Below are 23,729 nucleotides of genomic sequence, written 5' to 3'. Positions count from 1 at the left end.
TTTTTTTTTTTTTTTTTTGAAAAATTCTGCACGATCTACACGATGTTTTAATAATATTCGTCTCTAAAACGGGCTAACGTATCGAAATTAGAGAACATTTTATATTTGAGATTCATCTGTGTTTAAAGAGTACTTAATTCAAAGGAGATTCGTGTCGCGGTCTTCATGTATTTCGATTAATTTTTTTAAACATGATGACGATAGTGATAGCGTCTGCTAAAATACAATCTTGCAATAGGAATTTGTAAATATATTTGCAATTTATTTTGTATTTTTCTGCGATAAAGCGAACGGGCGGAAGCTCGGTATTAATTTGAATTAAATAGTATTATAAAGAGGATTAAGTATACTATAACAATATCATGTTTAATAATAAATGCAATACTACTGCTGTATATCGTTACGAAATTAATGTAAGATAGAATGGAGATGCATTAAATTTTTAAAAAGAATAATACAGAAAGAGAGAGAAGTTGCTCGACGAACGTTCCTATCATTTCCATCTTTTCGCTATCCTGTAGTTCCCTTAAGAATTTTCCCAACCGACGGAAAATCGAACCGGGTCGGCCATAAACGCTCGTGTCGATGCGAAGCAAGGGAGGAAAAAAAAAACCGACAAATATCTCGTGAAAGAACTCGTATCGTCGTTGGCGCAGAGGAGGACACGAAAACGCGATTAGAGCGGAATGGAAACGACGGAAGCCCGAAATCTTTTTATTTCTACTCCTCCTCCCCCTCCTTTCTGTCGCGCGCGGCGCCGTCCGGAATGCAGGCTCGTGGTATGCAAATTTTTTGGCATGAGCGCACGAGCGTGTAATAATTTTATGGAAATCAGTAGTCCCGCCAAGTACTCGCACAGAGTTTCGCGCGCGAGCGACGCGACGCGAATCGAAAAACGTGGCAGGAGAAAAAAAAGCTCTCACTCTACTCTCCTGGTAGGTGACGCCTGTCCAGGTACGTTGGTATCGAGAAAAGACCGATGTTCGCGTGCTTATCCCGTATTCATCAGCGGTTCCGAGAACGAATTTTTTTTTTTCTGCTTCTTCCTCCCCTTTCTTTCATCCCCGGTCTCGTCGTTATGGTCTGCATAACGGCGCACCGGAATGCAACGGTCGCGACGGTAATATTCGGTTGCTGTATAGATGGTAATCAGCCTGGAAATGGGTAAAAGGGGTTGTTACGAGTGAATTAGCGGGTCCGCGAGCGCGTGCAACGTGTTCGAAATACGGTGCGATTCGTATATGTTCGATACGACAGATAAAAATCTAAAAAGTGGTTATTACTGCGTGTAACGAGAAGAATACGAGAGAAAATGTCAAGTAATTTCTTCCAAGTAATTTTTCTCGTTTTTTTTTTATCACGACTTAAATATGTAACGATATCGTTTTCCACGTCGATCGGTTATACCTCTGTCATTTTTCCATTTGACTACACAATTTTCTGATATTTCTATTACGTTTACTACTGCGTTACATTTCCCCCGGGATGAGTATCTTGTCGAGGAAAAATCGATGGAAGCAGGCGGCGCGCGGCGCGGCGTCACGGTTGATACGCTCTATTTCTAAGCGAGGCGGCCAACGATAATGACCACCTGGATATAGCCTCGGTCTCGGCGTAAATATTAGCAGTTGGGATTGCCGGTATCGTAATTAACTCGTCCGATCCGTTCAATTAAATACGAGGATGAAACGGGAGAGGAGTTTTTAGTGCCGCGCCTCGCCATCGCTCCTGTAACACGGAGGAAGAAAGGGAAGAGGGAAGAGCTCGGAAAAAGAAGAACCACCCCCGACTCGAGTATAACTCCCACGCCACGAAGAAGACTACGATGGAATCCAGATTGAGCAATGAAGAATTCATCTCTCGCTTCTTTCTTTATCTTCTCTTTTCTCGCTCTTTTTCCTTCTCTCACCTGTTTATTATCACATCTTATGTACATGACACTTTTATAAATATTTTTCTTTTTTTTCTTGTTTACTTAAATATTTCGTAATTATTCTTGCACTCTTGGATCTATTTTTTTGCTATATCTCTTGTTATTTTAGCGCTTGAAAGGATCTTTATATAAAGCGCGTGATAAATAAAGCTATTTATCTTTTTCTCTCTCTTTCATTTTCGCTGTATTGTAAAGCCGCTAATAGAAAAAGCAAATTTACCGATTCAGTCGGTGACGCTGAAGAAATCCGATCGTGAGAAGACCGGTAGATAGAGTAATGGGATGTGCACGGAGAAGACGAGTTCCTGAGAACTTGGCTCTCTCCGCCAGTAACGTCCATTTCGGTCATGCGGCCGTGTAGGAAATTCTGGTAAGGCCGACTTAAAAAGTTGTACCCCGCAGGATGGTCTCGGTCTTGAGTCAGTTCTCTCTTTCTTCCTGTTTGCTTCCGGTGCTTCCCGCGGATATTAAAACTTATCTGGGAAGCATATACATGTACGCACGCACACACACACGTGTATCCTAGATAAGACACGATGGAAGAAAGTTTCGAGAGAACGACTCGCGTTAACGAGTTGCTGGAAAAACACACGGATCGATATCGATTGCCGCGCACAAGAACCGAGTAATTTAGTTCGCTTAAGCGGGAAAGTATGTACCTCCACCCCCTCCCGCCGCGAAAATTCGCCAACTTCGGTGACTGCAGCAAACCTGCAGGAATTTAGCGCTAAATGCGAGTCCAAAACTCCAAGTACACGTCGGTCAAATGTTGGACAAATTTAACGCGGCGATCCGAGCGCGGTTCTTACCGTGTGGAATTCGTAACGAAGATCGAAGGCGAAATATGCGATGATAAAATCCGACGGTCGCGCATACATCGTGATACACACGTATATATATATATATACGCGCACGTGATGTATTCGGATATATATTTAAAATCGGAGGAAATCGTATTCCGTATTTCCATGTTTTGCTGAAAAGTAGGAAAAGCCCAGCGTGGCTTTTTATCCGTACGTTGTAATTTATATCATGTATTACCGGTATGCTCGGCCGTATTAAATATACGCGCGTATTAAACACGACCGGCATATTCCGCCCCGGAGAGAGAGAAAATGATATTAAAATAATTTCGTTGCGGATATATTCCCCGGCTAATTACACGCGGGACGCTTCTATCCTATCTACATAATGACATGCACAAAATGGAAATATCGAGCTGCTATGAAATCAATTATTGTTGATAATATTAATCACCAATTGTGCTCAACGTCACTATCCGCCTCCTGTCTTTGATGTAATTATTCGTGCGCGGTATTACACAATGTAGCACGCGGAACATTCCTTGAGGGAAATGTTGTGTATAATGAAACCTCCTACATTTAAGTAAATATAAGCTTCGAAGCAACGAAATATTACATAATTGTCGCAACATTTCGAGGCTACTTTAAATAATTATTATACCTATTCTCTCGTTATGTATGTTTCGTATATCTAGCGTTGTTAAATCCAGAATTGCCACAAAAGCAAGGAAACCAGGGAATTGTCCGGAAGATTGAAAATAGAAAGAAGTTAGAGAATTTTGCAAAATTTTCTACAAAATTATAATTCTCACTTTTAAGGAATAAGCTTATATTCTTATGCAATTTTGAAATACTATACCAGCTTGACAATTAAAAATGCAAATGATTCCCAAATTAAGACAAAGATATTTGAAAAAAATTTCAAAATATTATTGAAGGTAAAAAAAATACTGAAATTTTGTCTGGAAATGAGTAAAAAGTTACGAAACTTTTAGGATGAGGAATTTGTGACAGCCATGAAATAGCGAAATCTTTCGACGGTCATCGGCGGGCGACTTTGAAAATATGCAAACTTATCTGCACCAAACGAAAACACGTTTTGGCGATGGTGAATAAAACATCTTCCTATTTCGTATGCGCGTGCTCGCATATTCATCGTACATAAAACGTATTAGTCAGCAACAATAATTTTTTACTATTTGCATATACACATGCATCCGAAAACATGCGTCCGTTTGGCGTTAAAATACAGATAGTGAGACACAGTTTTCGCAAATTCGGCGCGATCGCCGAATCGAATTATTCGAGACGGTGAATTCCGATGTCCCGTTTACAATCGTCCTGATCAAACCCCTCCCCCTCCCCCCGCGCACCAAATAGCCACGTTTGTTACTAATTGCGCGCTTTGAACATACAGACGTACTCTTGCATTTCCGCATTCATTTACATTCGCGCGTCATTAATTTCGTGCAATGACAAACGTCAGCCATTGCCTCCTCGCGTAATGTCGATCGATTACAATATTTCATAGATTCTTCTATAGCGGTGAATGAAATTGGAAAACGCGCGAGCGGACCTTTTTGTGGCAATTTATCAAGAAATTGCGTTAACTTCACCAATCTGCACGCGACACTTTGCGACTTTTTATTTCACGGTAGTAGAGGTCAGCCATAAAAAGGACATGACGCGCTGCCCGCACGGGACGCTACGTATATTTCTCCATGCTCTCGAAAGCGGGGCACTTTGTCGCGAATGCAACTTGCCGCCGTGTAATACTAACCGCTGGTGTTTACCACAATGCCGTTATATTATATATAAGTCCCGTGAAAGCCGCGTGAACTTCCGCGAGACGTGCGCGGTGCGCGCTCGCATCATGCGGTACGGTGTGTTTTTAGGGGAGTTTGGCATTGGCAAACTCAATTCGAGTTTATGTTCCTTGTATGCAAAGTGCTCGCTGCGAAGTTACGATGCACGAAAATACGCCGTTATGAGTCCTAAAGCTATCCTTCTTCAGCTAAAATATACATACGCTCTTCGGGCGACACGTTCCGTCGTTTTTCCGCGCGCGTTAAGACGCGCGTCTTACATATATTGAACGCATCTCGAAATTTCGTTCCGCGATTTCGGAAAGGTCGATTTACTTATTTACGAAATTAACGTCGTGTCTTATCATCTTAAGTGCTCGCTTGTTAAATTCGCATATCTCCTGGATATTGGATTGATCGAACTGTTTCTCTCCTGTTGTGCTCGCTGGAATAAATTATCTATAAGATCAATCAGAGATATTATGTTTCCGTAGTTACATGGGATATACAGAGCGTCTGCAAAGGTCGATATGTATAAACTTATATTCAAAAATGCTTTATTGAAAAGTTAAGAACCTATCAAAGATTTAAATGCAGAATGCACTTACTACTATTTTTAGTATAGCAGGAATATTTGAAAGAGTTCGATATTATCATTATTTCGACGAATGGCTATAGATTATTATACAAAATATAAATTAAAAAAGAAAAATATATATAGAATAAAATGTGCTCTCTAAATTTATTGGTGAAAATTCATGAGTGAAATCTGACTCTTAAAAAGAAAGAGAAAGTGAAAATTGAGTCAGTCTTGAAAAAGTGACTCAATTTTCAATCTTTAAAGTAAAATTTCACTCTTCAGAGTAAGATTCACTTTAAAAGTTTTGACGAGTAGAAGAAAATACATAAAATAAAATGTAGAGTAAATTATGAAATAAAAAAGTCTTGAAATAACGGATCGTAATGCACAGCGCATGCACACGCAATTTTGTCGTTTGAAAATGGTCGTGGACCAAAAAGCTAAATGCCGCGCCCTTAGTTTGCAGATCGTCTATTTCGCAGATGAGCGAGCAAACAAACTCGCTGGCAAACTGCGTATACGCGCAGAACGAAGCTTTCGGTCGACAATCTCGAAGAGCGAAATTGTGAGTTACAGGGCGTGCGCGAAAAAGCGGCATTTACCGCAGTCGTTTAGAAAGCAAGCCAGCGCTGGAGTGCGCTCTCGCAAATAGTGCTCCGCATTGATTTATCACCGACCGAAAAAGACGGGTTTGAGGTCGCGCGTGGGAAGGGCATCTGGGAGAGAGAGGATGAGCTTGCGGAGGGAAACCAGAGTGCCCGGCGAGGAGAGAAGGTGAGTGTTAAGCTTCCAAGGGATGGTCGCTCGCGTTTACGAAGGGTCGCAAGAGTGACAAAACGCCACCCCTCCGAGCAAGACCGCGACGATCCGTCACTTGGCTACGAGCCAATCGGGGGCGAGGGCACTTCCTTGTTTTCGTCCTGAGACTTCGACGTCTGATTGCAAATTACATCCCTCTGCCCGAACCGCCATCCTGGACCGTCCCATCGCGGCGATCTTACGGGATCGCGGTGATTTTCGCAGGGCTCAAATTCGATCCGCCGCATTCTCCTGACATCGGCTGTTTGTCATGGTGCATTAAAGTGTCACGATCCAATCCTGCGATTTCAAACCATGGGGAGGGAATACTTAACCCTTGCTCAGCGAAGCTCGGGTTTTTTTTTCAAACTGCCAATCTCCATAATACCAGTATTTTTTTAATATAAAAAAATATATGTCCTGCTCGTGTAACAAAAAATACAATAAATGTCGTTTGTGTGTACCTTGACATTATTTAACCTCGCGATTCAATTCTGAATGTTGCGTGTGTTATCATTGTTATCGCACTTGACGTTTATCGACACCGATAGTGCAGCTTTAACTTATCGAACGCAAGCTCTGCGCTATCGTCGCGCATTCAGCACCGAACGCGGCTGCCTGATCCCGAGTCCTTGTTTATGTTAAGTGTATGCACATCTGCGAAACTTAGAACTATGCAACTATGTTCGTGCCATGATAAGGATCCGTGCATTGTCTCTTACGCACCCCGTATCGATAACTCGCTTCTCGTTAAGGCAATCTCCTCCGCGTGTCTCTGGAGATTTGACATTCTTCGTTCACTCGACGTTTTCTGCAATTCGCGCTTTCAAACAATCAGGCACACCTATAGTACAAACGTATAAGGTAGCTCTTTATGCCACTCGCGCGACGTTATAACAAGATATTGACCTTTTATGTAAACATAATTAAGATATACGTAAAAACAGAATGGATAGGAGATATGGAAATGTATCGTGGAAATTGTGGTTTCGCAATCCCACACGCACTTGTCATTCGTCCCGTCCGAAATTATTCGCGCGTCCGCCAAATTGGTCGAAGAGGCGGGAATCGTCGCCGCGTCGTTTGCGAGAGAGTTGCGTCAACTGGCCGTTTATTTACATAACGCAACGTCGAAACGTCGACAATTGAGAGAGAGAGATCGACATTACTGTGGTCCCCGCGCGCGATGTAGCGCGATGTCCCCTTTACCGCGCATTTGCATACAAGCATACGCCGGCCGACAAACAACACGCGCGCGCGTGCTGCACTCGAATGTATTAACCCCCCGGGGGTCTCAACCGAAGGGACACACCGATGTCTCCAGACTCTCGCTCCGTATTTGCATTTACCGATGTGCCCGCTGTTTGTTCCCCTCCGCTGGGGAAAGCCAAGGGGGGGAAAAGAGGATACGGTGCGGGATGCGCCACTCGAATGCACGGCGGAACATTTCTCCGAATCTTACCATCCTTTTCGAAACTTTCATCGCATTTATATCTATATTTACGTGCCTTTGTTGCAAGCACGAGCGGTATCGAAAGATTTTTATCAAAAGTCAGTAAAATAAACGACGTACAGAGTAAAAGCGTACAGAAATTTGTTACATTTCTCTCTCTCTCTCTCCCGGCGCGGCGCTTCTAAACTACGTATAGATTATCCGATTAACGATTTTTTAAAATTTTCTTTGATCAAAGATTCAGGACATGCATACACGAACACGCGCGGCGGCGCACTGAATGTTACATTTTACTCTGATATTTACCAATGTATATCGTTTAATTCCATTTCGATATTCGCTTTTACACACTATTCCACACATCTCAGAAGCATAAATCATTTTCGTTTTATTCTGTTTCCTTAACGTTTTACAGTGCTCGTTCAATTTATCGATTATCATCGCTTATTATACAAAATTTGCAGTTAAAAAGTATTTTTTTATTTCCAAAAGATGAATCGTTTTGCTTCTATTGTACTTCTTTTCCGCGAAAAAAGTACAAAAATCTGTATTATAAATTAACTGGATCACTGTGCTAATCATTCGTTAAGATCAAAGTTAAGGCGAATATTTGTTAACAACCGATTGGTCTAACTAGAGTTTACAGGATGAAATTAACACAGTTAGCCAGTTAAACGTAAGGGTACTCCATCTAAACTCCGCCCGATGCTTCACAACCAAGTTCGAGTCAGCTCTTATTATTTCAACCCACGAAACTTTAACACTGTGCATATATGTAATAATATGCACGTCGGCCGCGAGCTTCTACCTCTGAATTTACGTAACCGTCATCTAGAGCTTACGGAGCTTTACTAAATATAGCGTAAGCCGCATATTATAAGTTCATGTTACAGAAAGATCTTTATCGCAAATAATACCGACATTTGAAATAGAAAAAAACCTGTGTTTGAAATATTTAAAAGAGATAGATACGATTAAATCCTCGTCTTGTCACTGAAAAATAATTTTTTTACTACTTTAACTAAAAAAAACTATAGTCATTTAATGGCTGTAATATTAAATCACGTATGTCAATATAGTATAAATGTCTATGTATAGATTCTCCGCCTTATAGGTGGAATCCATATTTAGGTGAAACAGATATTTACTATATCGACATATATCGACATATAGTTTGTCATACTGGTTAGATGTACTATACGTATATTTCACTATTTATCCTGTTTTTCTATTATTGCACATTTTACATTTTTTTTTACACTTTTCTTGTTATTTTAATAAAGAGATTAATAATAACAATACCATACACAGTGTGTTCAACGCATTTCCATCTTAAGTGTGTAATCAATCTGCATAAATCCCTAATTTAATGTTAAAGTAAACGTTCGCCCCTAGAGAGAGGGAGGGTTAAGAGAAAAATAAAATATTAAGATCTCATAAGCTGATATTTATAATTCGACCTTATATTCAAGATTAAAGTTGTCCAGGATTAAACTTAAGACAATATCTTGAATATAAGCTCAGACCGAATGAATACCGCTGTTACTATTAATTTCATGTATAGGTACATTAAATAGATAATAGAAACATGCAATGTTGTTCCGGCTGACAAGATATAAACTGCAGTCGTTTCATTTACGCCGGTAAAGTCATTTATTTCGTTCATGATTATTATGATAGATTCGCAGGAGCTTTAACCAGGAATTAGATATTACGTTGTCGGATAGCTCTCCATAAATGGAGCGCGATTCGAGCCGGTATGCGTGCCACATATATTTGCATCCCTGTAAACGTAGATAAATTACCTGCAAGCGAGAGTAATGTGTGTCGATCCAGCTTGTACACGGGGATCCGCTGCGAAATCTCTCTAGTGTACTTTGCATTCGTTAATGAGTGCGGTTTGCATAATTGCCTCGCAGGAGTACTTTAGCAAGAAATTTATCGAATTGTCTTTGATGGAAGCCTTATTGGATTTAAGAACGCGATTCAGATCTCATCACGCTTGACGTTTATGATTGTTAACGTCTTTAAACGCATTATTATACAATGCATTACACGCATTGACAGCTTTATGTTCACGAGGTTGACAATTATCATTCATATTTCAGCGTATCTCTTCTCTTACCCGCGGAATAGTTTATAATGGAAGCATTCGAGAACAAAAGAACCTTTATACAATGGTAGATGTTTATTTGGACTTTCGGAGCTTAACAATACGAGCTTGCATTATTACTCGTGCCGCGTGTTTGGACATTGTGTGTTTGCATTATTATGTATTGCATTATACCGTACGGTATCGCGAGACCGTCTCGGTTTCCGTTCGACGTCTCCGCCTTCGCGTCCATCTGTTGTCCCGCGGACCGAGCGAGACCGCCGCGCCGAATGTTGTTATCAGGCTGGCAATAATGAAGTCAAACGATGTTGTCGCAATTTTGCATAAAGTTGGCAGCTTACACGCCGCCGCGCCGAGTTCGTCGAACTTGCAGGTTGCTTTCGTCGCACTCGAATGCATTAGGCGAGCTTAAAGTTGAGACGACGATGTCTCTTTGCATTTGCATTTACTGTAGTCCACACGCATTTGCATTTAGTTACGGATCATTGCTGTACACGAAAAAACTTCCGGAGTGTAACGGCAAAACGCATGCGACGGTAGTTAGCGTATGTGCGATCGATGATTCTACGATCGATCAATCACGGAACGAAGAGAGGAAGCTTTCTCTGCTGCGAACAATGCGCCATTGTCTCCTAATGAATAAAAAGAATGCCAGTGCACCCATGGCATTGTTTTACCGCAAATAATCCCGCGTTACAAGGAGTACATTTACACGACGACGAGACTACGAAAAATTAATGAATCGGGTGCGAGAAGACGTATCCAATAAGCTTTTGTATCGTGTGTAAAAGCATTTTATCGTGAACATTTTTCCTGTATGCTGTAAGTTCGTTACGCGGATTAAACTCTCGAAAAATATTCGACGAAGTACGCGAGTACTCACGATTCCAGATGAAATAACTCGTATAAACTATGCAAACGGCAATTCGATCGTTCGCTCACGGACAAGAGAAAATTAAAAAAAAAAAAATTCATGCAAAAATTGAATCTTTTAACTAATCATTTAAGGTGACCTAATAACCTGTATCTATGTCCGAACATTTACACAAAATTTTGTTCGTTCATATTATTATTAATCTCAAATGCTTTTTAAAGTACATGTTATAATTTAATTGTAATCTTGAAATACAATAATATTGTAATAAAGAAAGACATTTGAGACTAATGATAATAAATTTCGTGTAAGTATCCGGATATAGATACATGTTTGCAATCTACTTGAAATGAAATCTCACTCCAAGAGAGTGAAAATTGTTCACTTCTTAAAAAAGAATAAAAATATAATATTGTCACTCTTTCCTAAAAGTGGTTGTATTTTCACTCTTCTGAAGTGAGATTTCACTCCAAGAAATTTAGAGTGTTGATCGCTGGGATTGACGTTTACCTTATTATTATTTGTACATTTCATAGATGTACTTTGCGATGCGTACGAAATTGCGATTTTCTTTTGATAATCATAATCGATTTTACGCAACATATGAAAGAGCCTTTCTCCGAGAACGTTCTCGTAATTCTCTCATCTCGTCGCTTTAATGTAGACGGGTTACATTAGACAACCTTTCGTCTGCGCGCCTATTTTCCTCGCTCCGGACGCATATAATTACGACGGAAAGCGGTTGAGACGCGGTGCAACCGTCGCGGCGGAGAAACTTCCGGAAAGAGAGGCCGCACTTTTTCGAAAGTACGTCGCCGCACGCGGAGAGAAGTTACTATACGGTCGGCTTTGACGCTGACGGAACGAAATGAATCTCATTAAAATCGCGCTGCTCTCCGTCCGGCGCGGATGCGTTTTACGATCTTCCAGGGTGCGACGACCGAGTGGAAAGACAGTTTTAAGACGAAAAGCAGCGGAGAGAAACAGAAACTGCAGAGAGCGAGAGCGGAAGGAATCGTTAATTAACTCCGTCACGCTAAAAAGAAATCTACCGGTTAGTCGGCGCGAATCCAGAAAATTCGCCATCCCGTTTGGCAAATGTCACACCGGAGGAGTTTAAACGCCGTATAAATGGTTCTTCTTTAGATGCGCGGGGGAGAAGAAGAAGAAGAAGAAGAAGAAGCTCACCTTTTCGTATAGGTATAATGGGTAAAAGTAGGTTTGTCAAGTTAGATTGGTTAACTCCAGATTATCCGCCCACTCCATTAATTAAGCTCGTTTATTATCGCCACGAGAACGAGTTTATCCGAAACGGGTGTTCTTCGAGCGTGGTTTAAAACACGAGGCAAGGTACACCGCAAGTTATCTCCGTGATCTTTGTTAACGGCTTCTATTAAGGTTACCTGTAATTGTTCCGCAAAAAAACCTTCGAAAGTACGATAAAAGTGTGAAAAATGCGATACGCAAATTCTCTCCTTCTTTTATCTCTCCCTTACATTCGTAATTCTGTATAGACTTTCGTAAAATCTTCCTTTCGATTTTTATAATAATAAGAAATCGATAAGAGAAAAAAAGGATTGTCGATGAAGTGTTGATCGCAGCAAAAGTGACAGCCCGGAGTGTAAACGAATGCTAATGCTCCCCGAAAGTCCCCGACATTCAGAGGCGTCCCTTCTTTGTTGAGGATGGTAAACATTGGCTTGTTTGACGGAGCGACGGAAAAGTTGTGAACCCTCGGAAAGAATCATCGCCGTCGTACTCGCCATGCCACGGGACGAAGTGGGATTTGAGAAGCGGCTCTTTAGAGAGTTTCATCCTTTATTCTCCTCCCGTTTTCCTGACCGTCCTATAAGCCCACGAACTCTCCAGCACATCTGTCCCGCTATTTATTCCTTTTTACTTTCTCGCCGTCGTTTCGCCGACCGGCATTCATTGTCCAGTCGCGAACTTTTCAACCTTCCGGGCCCGTGCGAGAATGAGAAAAGACGAGGAAGCTTTTAGGAGAGGAACTCGCTGGCGAGTCAGAAAGACTGGAAAACAAAGAGACCTGCAGAGGGAGGACCAGAAAGGAAGAGAGAGAGAGAGAAAGAAACGCGAAAGGGAGGGAAAATGTAAGGAAGATTGATTGTGAGAATTCCAGGGATACATCGCTTTTTGCCGAAATACCTGTACTTGATGAATGCACAACAATATTTGCGATTGCTGGCGATTGCCGGTCGCGCGAGGGAAGTATTTTCAGAGTAAATATTGAATATTGAGCAAGACAGATTGACTAAAATCGTGGAAACAAATTTTTTTCATTGTTTTCGAAAACAGCCGTGAAAGGTCAATCACTTGTGTGCCCTGGTTTCCGCGTTGATCTCCTCGCGGGCGAGTTTTCAAGCGCAACGCGTGCATTGCTTCGAAATGCCAGTTGAAAAATATTTAGCGTTTAACGCATGGTATTTTATATTCCATCAGAAGATGGAAGGCTCGTTTTCCATCATGCATCCGGGGGCGCGTATATCAAATATTTATGGGGTATCAAATAATTTCATGCGCATGGGAAGTCGTAGAGCGGAGATTCGCAGCGTGTTATTGCAATGCGCGTTATCGCGCGTATAGCGATTACACCTAATCGCGGCTCGTCGAGAAAGCTGATCAAGCTGGGATTCTTCCCCTTTTCTTATCCTATACTTAAACCTCTTTACATTTTCATTCCGTCCGATATGAATTATTCTCGCGTTATTCAATTCCAACGTAATACATATTTAACGCCTCCTCCCCTCTCTGACCCTATTTTGCCGTCTCGTAGGACATGTCGTATAAATTATTCACGTGTGGAGCCCGTTCCTGGCCGCTCGTAAGAAGAAAGAATGCATATGCATACGCACGCACCGCCATAATGCTATACTCTTTCTCGACGCTTTTCTGCACTGCCTGTATTTATATTCCGTAGATACAGGTATTACAGCTCGATTATATATACACGCTGACGCGAATACTGCACCGGCTTTAGGAACGATCGTAACGGATGACCGTTCGAGGCATCGAAAAATAAAGAGACGAGACAAATCGCCCGGTGTCGCCCGGTTGCAATAAATCATATATACCAGATACATGCAAAATTTTTCTACTCAATCTTATTTAATCTTTCTTTTAATTTATACGTCACACGAAGAAGAGATTTCTTTTATATATGCGGTAGACTATATACAAAATTTATGTAGGAAAGATCGACTTGATTTCTAGTCTTTAAATTCTTTTGCTCAATCTCACTTAAATCTCACTTTTTAAATTTATGCATTAAAGATTTCTTTTCAATAATTGTATACATATAGGCATTGCATAAAATATGTATAAGATCATGTTGATTAATTTCTAGTTGTTCAATTTTTCGCATAAATTTTTCGAAACTTAGAAGGGCGTGTAGAAAAAGATGTTGGATAGAAAGTTTTACTCACAATACTAGTAGTCATTGCTGTTCGAATACACTGCTGCACACATAAGTAACACGCTTGCACGTATTGAATGTACATCGGCCGAGGTATCGAACTCGCCCTCACCCCTTTTATCACTTTCTATTCGATAATCCTTTCCTCCCCGACTCTATCTATTCCCTTAAAATGCCGCTTCCTTTTTCGTTATTATCGCGAAGCTTCGTTTCTAGCTAAATATTCCGTCAGAGAAGCACTTCCGATGCGTTCCCGAGATCCGATGGAGATATGTATATTTACGTATACACGCGGGATGGAAAGTGCCATTACCGTGTTTTAGCAATCTCGCGAAGTCACGAGGCGCATTGTTTCCGGAATGCCAAGCCAGCTTCTATCGGTTCGATTACTCGCCGATCCGGAAATCTGATGCGGCTTATCTCGGTATCGATCGGATCCATTGGGCCAGCAGCGGGAAAACACGTTTACAATCACGCTGGCCGGGATAAAGCCGGGTTTGCGAAGTGATCGACTCTACATTTTCTACGTTCAATTTGCGAAAGGCAATGGTTTACCGCTTTGGGCTCTTTAATAATTCATGCCAAGCTCGAGAATACAAATTATCCTTTACAGCCTGTGAGGAAGCGCTCGAATGTCCGGCACTGACAAGAAAAAAGAGATATCCGACATCTCACGATTACCGTTAGAATTAACCCTCTTCGCGGAATCGATTTTCAGTCTTCGGGAGGATGACCCCCAAAATCTCAACCCCGAATCTTATACTTTTTTCCTATCTCCCGTACGATCTCCTCTCTGTCTGAGTCTAATAAATATTCCATCTCTTTCTCGGTCCGATGGCACCGTGCCGGAGTGTCCGCATTGTTTGTGGGTGCACTCACACCTGCAGCTCTCTTGTGTACGCTCTGGTCCTAGAAGAGCATATAAGGACGTCGAAAGATGCGGATGATCCTCGTCTCGGTACTTCACCGCGATCAATGAATACACGACGAGGCACCTTGATCGAAAGGGCACTCGAAAAAAAATTTCCTCCTGAACATCGATCCTTTTCCCCTTGTGACCTCGTAATTCTGAAATCACGCTGGATTACGAAATTGGAACAATGTCGAAATCGCATATCGATATTCAGTCATTTTATTCGCTACATCTCTATTACTTTTTGCAACATTATTTCAATAAATCTCTGAGAGAAAAATAAAATCTCAGAGTTCGAATTAATGATTTCAAGTTCAATCCTGTTGAATTTCGTTTTTAGAATTCACGTACCAAGTGTTCTGGCGATCATCTCGAGGGAATAACGCGAGAAGTCGTGGTATCTAAGTGATCGCGCGAGACACAATCTGGATCTGCAGCCGATCGTGTCCTTAACTTCCCGTTTTACTTCCGCACTCTCTCCGCGGCGGACGGAGTCGATCAATTTTATCTTCTTCTCGACCCGGGAGACGATTGTCGGGCGCGCAAGCAATCGTCGTTGGTTAGCCGGCGAATTTAGTTCCCACCGTGCTTTTGTGCTCGCACCTCCGGGGATATAAAGGAGATCTTATCTCTCTTACACCCCCGCCCCTCTCTACCACAACTCGTACCACTACTTCGTCGCGATCAATGAATTCGTGATGAGACGGTCTGCGATCGGAGCTGGACCGAGAGTTTCGAGAAATCACAACGGCATGATCTTCGACATACGCCGCAACGATCGATAACGTCCGCGCCGTTTCCTTTCCTCGATAGATCCTTCGAGAACCCCTTCGCATGATGAAAGTGCTCCTTCAATTTTCTCGTAATATCGTTAACACAGTATGTGTAGCCGCGCGACATTATTCTATCGTGGATCCTTCCTTTATGACACTTTATGTAATCTGCTAAGATTGAAGTCACCTCTGTCCAATTTTGCTAATTATTCTCTACTCGAACGTTTGATCGATTTTCGACAAGGCGATATACATATGTAGTGACACGACGATATAAAGAACTCGGTGATAAATAAATCCTTTATTGAACATGTATGTATACGTTTCGATCCTCATTCGAATCCTTATCAATATGTACATCTAACTTAATATTATAGTGCTTCCTGGAACACTGTACAATTTAAATATAATTTAACCCTTAATTGTCAATAGTATATTACAAAGAATTAAAAGAATAAATGAGTATTTCAAAGTCCAAAATTATAAGGTATAATAATGATAGTGATGTGAATTCATAAATTAATCAATTAACAATAACATAACATATAAAAAGTACAATATAATAATAAATGAGTAATTCAAAGTCCATATTAAAATTGAAAATTATAATAATGATAGTAATATGAATTCATAAATTAACAAATATAAAAAGTATAATGACTTACATCGATATGTGAAACGGAGAAACAATAAAACAAAAGTTATCATGTCAAGTGGTCATGCGATAATGTTTATACTTAATACGTAATATATATTTATGGCAGTTGAATGTTTCTTCTTATTTGGTTAATGGCACCCACCTCCAAAACAGTATAATAGGAGGTCGATACGGCCAGGGCAGTTGAATGTTAATAGGAGGTTATTAAAAATATGGAAATCAAATATTTGTAAATAAACAATCATATGCTTTGTCAAGTAAATCCGTATCCGTCTGTAAATTTTAACTATTCTTTTGTTGATGAATATGTAACATTTCTGAAGTGAGTCTTTTATTTAAAATTATCTCCTCGTCAAGTATTTTAACATTGTCCCAGTCAAATTCATGCGAGAATTTCAATCTATGTTCTGTGATAACCGATTTTTGTTGGGTGTTCCAGTTAATATGACTTTTTTACTCCGAAATTCTAGTTTTGAGAATCCTGCTTGTTTGACCCACATATGTTGCATCACATCCTCCACAGGAGATCTTATAAACTACATTAGAATGTAACATTGTCTGTAATAATTTATCCTTATTATGTACTTTAATAATACTATCCAGTTTATTAACGCCTTTGTATTTAATTTAAGAGTCTTACATTTATTAAAATAATTCTTGATTTTGTTGGACATATTAGAAATGTATGGAATTGTGAAATAATTATGTTTTATGTTATTATTATGATTATTGTCATTATTATTTATTTTTTTGGATTTGTTGTAAATGTCAAGTTTCTTATGTATTCTTCTTTTAATAGTGTCAATTTGAGTGGATATCTATTCTGTAATAAAATTTTTATAATTTTGTCTATGTTTTGTTCATGAAACAATGGGTGTGATGAATGTAATATTCTCTATCTGTTAAACTGATAATAACTTCTATCTTATGAGTAAAATGATGTTGTGAAAAATAGTTCAAGTATCTTCCTGATGAAGTTGGTTTCTGATACCAGTTATAAAAATAATAGAATTATTATTTTTTATTAAAGTTACATCTAAGAAATTGAGTCTATTTTTTCTTTCCTCTAATGTGAATTGGAGTCTAGGATGATAATTGTTGAATTTTTCTAATAGTAAATTTATATTTTTCTGATTAATTGCTAATGCAATGTCGCCCACGTATCTCATATAAAATGTAGGCTGTGTTATTAGACTTTCTAAGCATATTTTTAGTTTCTAAATATTGTAAAACTAAATCTGCTATGGTGGGTGATAATGGGGAGCCCATAGGTACATCGTACGTTTGTTTGTAAATTTTATCATTAAAACTGAAAAAAGAGGAATCTACGACTAATTGTATGGCAATCACAAATTCATTCTTACTTCAATTTGTGTTTTTTTGTATTTCAGACCATCTATTATTAATACTAGTTATAACTCAATCAATTGGAATATTAGTAAATAAAGATACCACATCCAATGAATATAATTGACCTTCATCTTTAATTTGTAGTTTATGAATATTTTTATAATAGTAATATGGAAACTATTAATAACACTGCATATTTGTTTTTATGTGTACTTTGTTTAAGAATGTGATGCAAAAAAGTGGCGAAATTATGTAATGGACTGCCAGTGGATGAAATGATAAACGTAAAGGATTGTCCACTTTGTGTTTTGGCTCCGCGTTGTTTATGTGAAAATATTGTTGTCATCCACTGCTGCGTTTCGTCCCGGCCCCCACTACTGGACTCATCAGTAAGGCATTGTAGTGGGAGCCTGCCTTAGACGCCTGGAGGTGTCTTAGAGCGAGGTACTATATGAATAGATCTCACGTATCTCGCGAGTACATGCGAGAATTGGCGCGAGTCTCTTCCTTTTGAGTCTTTTCCTTTTTAGATCTCTGATGGCGAGCCGCCACAGTGTACTTTAGGAACACCATAAGTGCGTGGTATAGAATAGGATTCGTTGTATTAAGTCTTTTATAAATGTTATCATTTTGATGATTTTCATTGATTTCCATCTTTTCAACATCTCTTTCAGTTAAATTATATTTAATTAAATTAAATTATATTTAAATTGTATATGATATTATATAGATGTACATATTGATAAGGATCCGAATGAGGATCGAAACGTACATGTTCAATAAAGGATTTATTTATCACACACCAACATCTTGTGCAGACTCGAATAATAAAAATGTTAATGGATTGTCTATATAAGCATTCACGATTGTGAATGCAAATAATAAATTTATAAAGTGATAAGATAACTTCCACATATTGGGGGGTACAAATTAGTTCGGTCCGTTTACCAAAAGATGATCGTCTCCAAAGACGAGTCATTTCTTCGGCATTTGAAAATTGTCTGAGAGATGGGAAAAAGTAGTAGGCAGCGATGGACAATACTTTAATTAATCTGTTCATTCATTTTGTTTTGAAATAAATGCCTTTTTGAATACAAAAATGGACCGAACTAATTTGTACTCCTAATAATTAGAATGTACTTACCAGCGAAGTTAATTGTAAACGATTCAAATTTAGATTCGAGTTCTCTTCAATGCGGAAGTTAAATAGAAATTTGTATCGTCTTTTACTGTCGAATACGGACGCATATTTATTACAGTCAGTCTTTCTAGTATGATTAAATTGTGAATTTAATTATGAAATAATGTTTTTGTCTACCAACAGAGACATATTTCTGATTTTTCGGAATTTCATTACACAACTCCACATCCATTATCTTCGATATTTTTACCTCTAGTTGGTGCACAGGAACATTTTGTCGTTCAACAAGAATACTTGCATTCTAACTCGGAGTAAATGGAGTAGTGATTTATTATTATTTCGTCGCTGAAAATGGTCTAAATTGCAGACCGAAACGTTCGACGGGGCATCTTAATGTTAATTTGTAAGATTATTAAAAAATTTTTTTCGCATTGTTAACTGCGTTTGACTCTTAATAGCCTTTAATTTATGTTTTATTTATTTGTTTTTAACAATAAAGAGTCCATAACTAGTTTATATAATTTTATTAAGAATTTTTTAAATAGAAACTATCGCACATACTTGATTTCTATACTGAAGAGGATTCAAATCCAATTATTAAAATAATAAAATTATACAACGACCTACAATACAAATATCATTCTTATATATATTCTTATTATATGTATATCACTGCGAAGCTGTGCCCTGCACAAAAATAATTTTACTATTTATGCTTGGGGGATACTTCTATAATCTATAATCGACTAATAGTCTTTTATTAAAAAGTTAAAAATATTTCTAGATTTTTAAAATCTACTTCTCTCCTTTTGCGCTTCTTGTGAAGTCCTAATATCGATTTGAAGCTATATATTTCAATTATTGGTATATATAGAACTTCTGCAGTTTTAATGTACTCTGTATATTCTCTACAATTTGGTGTATATACTTATCTCTGTATGCGGATGATTTAGATCTTATACGTTACGTATATACGAGTAGGTAAGTGCAATATACAGAGTTTTTTTAATTTCACTCTAATTTTTTAAATATACGTAATCTTTTTGAAAGGGATATTTTTTTCCACATTTTTTGATAAATAAGGGAGTAAAATTGCTGCTTTATGAAGTCCGAAAGTATTTTTCAAAGTTCTTATCCACGGCTATCTGACAGCCCGAACAGACGAAGTTTGAGAAAAGAGAGTTTCATGAAACTACATTTTGGAGAACAGTCCCCAAAGGATTAAACTAAAACTCCGCGGAACGAACGCTAAAGAGCTGAACTGCTTTTGCAAAAGCCTACCGAGAATGTTCGGAAAATTCGAGTGGTCCCTTCCACCTTTCTATATCAGAAAAACCAATCTATGATAGAACGCACGGGCGAAATGGCAATTTTAACGATCCAACCCCGCGCGCGGCGCGCACTCTCTTTTTCCACGTGGTCTCCTCGCGGGAACGATTCGGATTGTTGAACACTCGTCAATTTATCTGCGGATCATAACGTCGAGATTGCGCGGTCTTATCGCATCGACGAAATTCGCTGATCCGCCCGGTTCGGCATGACAACTGGGTTTGTATGCTAGTTTATACATTTTTGTATTACATATCACGGAAAAAAATAGATTCGCTGATTCAGCAAAACTATAACTTGCTACTCGAAATTAACATCTGTAACTAAGAAAATTTAGTGGTTTAGCAAAGAAATTATGTCTGTAAGCATTTATTAGTACGCTCATAGAACAAACTCATCTTTGTTAGTATTATCATTGCTATTGCAACGATAATATTTATATTAGTTCAATTAAAGTAACTAATTTACATTTGTAATACATGTTTTAATAATTTTAGTAAAAAAAATTGATACTGTGTTATTAGTGTTATTACCAAAGAAAAGGATTGCGGGTAAAGTGCTAAAATTTTGCCGAAGTTACAATCGCTAATTTAATTCAGCTATATAACTTTGCTACTTTAACATAGAAAACTGGCTGTGCCTATATTACGGCTGTAGATTTGCTAAATCAGCGAAGTTGTTTTAGCAAATCTTTTTTTTCCGTGTAGGTACATACACACAGGCTATTTAATGTCCCATTCCCAAACATTTTAATTTTTTATCTTATAATAGAAAAAATATTTTAGATAAAAGTAGAACGGTTTGGAGTAGTAATAACGGAATCTGTAATTCAAAGTGGAAATATTTATCTGTTTCTTGTATACTTTAGAGAAGTACATGCTAGATTTGCGAAGTTAACACGCCATGTTTTTAATTCTGGTTTTTTAATATAAAAAATGCGGAACTCTGTTTAAAAATAATTGTAGGGTATAGACCTCTTGTTGGTATTAACGAGAAATATCGCTGGAATTGTGATAAATTATCAGCATAACACTTTTTCTTCAAGTGTTGCTAACTCTTGTATAAAATTTAAAAAACCGTTCGACATTTGTAAAGCCTAAGGCTTTTTTACTCAGTATGGTGTGTACCATATAAATGTGCTCAATGGTTTTTTAAAACCCTATATACACATACATACATATGCACACACCTACACACATATAGGTATATGTGTACATACGGAGATTCGATAAGCGCTCCATCTCCTTTTCAAGTTTCATGCAACACCGTCAATTGCCTCCATCCGCTCTTTCATGGCTTCGATCCTGGTTATTCTTGCAGAATTTTACATTCTGTTCGATAAGTACGCGCTTCTAGAATCGCCGAGCCTTCTTCTCTTTCGTCGTTGACGAAGTACCTTCGGCGATTTCGCGTCTTTACTCAAAAAGGCGGATCGATCGATTCGCTGTTTTGTGGGATGCACAAAGCCCGCGCTTTTGCCGATATAATCAATGCAGTCTGCGGTTTCAATAATAATAAGCAAGTTCTGTGTATCTTCGCAGAGAAGGTAGAGATATGTGTTGTGGAGCATCGAGACAAAGCAGTATCGTTTATTACAAAACGGTAACTACAGCGCAACGTCTATTCTGTATAAGTGGCTTTTAAATAAATTTAAAAAAATCTAGCTAACGATCTCTCGACTCTCGGATTCATTTTTATACGTGGAATAAATTGATATTAACGAAACACAATCTCTCGTTACGAAACGCTATATTTTGTATCTCCATTACTGCAACGAACATGCGGAAGATCGAGCTTCGGCCTCGTTTGTTGTGACGCACGATCATTCGTCGGAGGAAAGACTGTACTTCAGTGTTCTTTTAGCAGGTACGATTTTCGATGTAACGGTACGGACGCGACGAATGCAATTTCGCGCGATAGCGTTTCCGTGTTGAGATGCGCGTGGCTGAATCCTTATTTAGAATAAGCAGAGACGGCGATCGCCATTGCCAACGCCATCGCCGTTGAGATCCGATTTTGAAGTCATCGTCGTAATAAAATCAGTCGAGGAACGTTCGCTCCGCGCAAAGCGATATGTTCCCTTAACCGGAAAATTGGGCCCGATAAACTCGAGCTATTTCGTAAGAAAGCGTCTTTTAATCGAAACGATTTTCTCCTTTTATTTTGATATATCTCTTGTCGGTGCAGGATACGACAGATCGATTGTCACAAAAGCGACAAGTAAACGTAAGAACAGCTTTCGTAAGAATATATCGTAAAAACTGTTAACCTTTTATTTTTCCTATAGCTGTAAAATTTCCATATAACTATAAATATAAAACTAATGTATTTATGTAAAATTTTAGATTTCGTACTTTATAATCACATAAAATAAATTTATTTCATATTTTATAACTATAAGATATGAAATAAAATATTACTGCGCTTAAATTTTTAATGTGAACATATGTCAGTTTCTTATAATTTTATGTGCTGCAGATAGCTGTAAAGATTTTACATGTCTTTACATGGAAATAACAAGCGTTTTGATATATGTATTTAAAAATTTCTACGTAGAATTTTTCATTTATATTGCCATTATAATACAGTTCAATGATAAAAATGATCATAAATATTATACAATACGAAAGCTAGTAAGACTTCTAGTAAAATAATACATGGATTCTTTAAACATATATATTTAAAATACAAAAAAATATAAAATATCTTTTAAACGAATATTTTCATATAGCTATTGAATAATTTAAAAAGGATTAATATAAAGAAAAATTTTGTAGAAAGTTCTGTAAATAAAAAAATTTCACCTACAGTTTTCTCTCGTAGCACCATGGGTGGAGTAACATTCCACAATAGGTACTAACATACGCGTAATATCGATCGCGCACAAGAAGGAAAGTCTTAAGGAAACACGCCCTAAGAGCTGACACCGCGAACGTAATTTCCTTTCGCCCGTTCTCCGCGAAATTCTCGCTTGTCGGTCTGCCTCGCTGTCGGACAGATGAAAGGAAGATACCCCTTGGGAGAGGAGATGAAAAGAGAAGAGAGACAGAGAGAAAGACGCAGAGAGATTTACTACACGACTGCCGTACTCGCTCTTCGGCCCTTTCGGAGTAAATGGACACTTGTCCGAGAGCGACGTGAGCTCGAGGATGGAAAGGAGCACTTGCTTGCTGCGAAGACGGTGGTTTATCGTAAGATAGCCAGGGGTGAAAGGGACGGAAGGAGAGAGGCAGAGTAAAGGAGGAATAAAAGGAGGGCGATTAAAATAGAAATAAGTGCTCCACTTTGTGGACGTTAAGATTTATAAAGCTTCCCGCGCGGTTACGTTCAACCCTTTTTTCACGATAGAATGCGAGGAATCGCTTCGTATCTTCTTCGACAATTCTGCTGCGGAGAAACTTAATCCAATGAGAAAATCGCTGGAGCGAGCGATACGGTATTTTCATTGCTGTGTAATGGCTACCCATTACGAAATCACGGTTTGTATCGGGCGCATCGTACTTGACACACATTCGATAAGAATAATTCTCTAGTTTCGTATTTATCGAGTGAAAAATCGAGAGATGAGTAGACTGAAATATTTGTCTATACCTACTTCCCTTGCTGATGTTATTACCGTCTCTCTCTCTCTCTCTCTCAAGGGAGTGGTTTTCCTTTTTCATTTAGAATCGCGCGACGAATGCACTTTCAAAAATCGCGATTTTATTTATAAGTATAACTTTGTAATCATTACGCATTTATACGGATTACGTCGATTTTGTCATATTTATGTT

Source organism: Cyphomyrmex costatus, unplaced genomic scaffold, assembly GCF_001594065.2.
Source record: "Cyphomyrmex costatus isolate MS0001 unplaced genomic scaffold, Ccosl1.0 scaffold526, whole genome shotgun sequence".
In the NCBI taxonomy this organism is placed as follows: domain Eukaryota; kingdom Metazoa; phylum Arthropoda; class Insecta; order Hymenoptera; family Formicidae; genus Cyphomyrmex; species Cyphomyrmex costatus.
The sequence above is the reverse complement of the archived record's forward strand: the minus strand, read 5'-3'. Positions refer to the sequence as shown.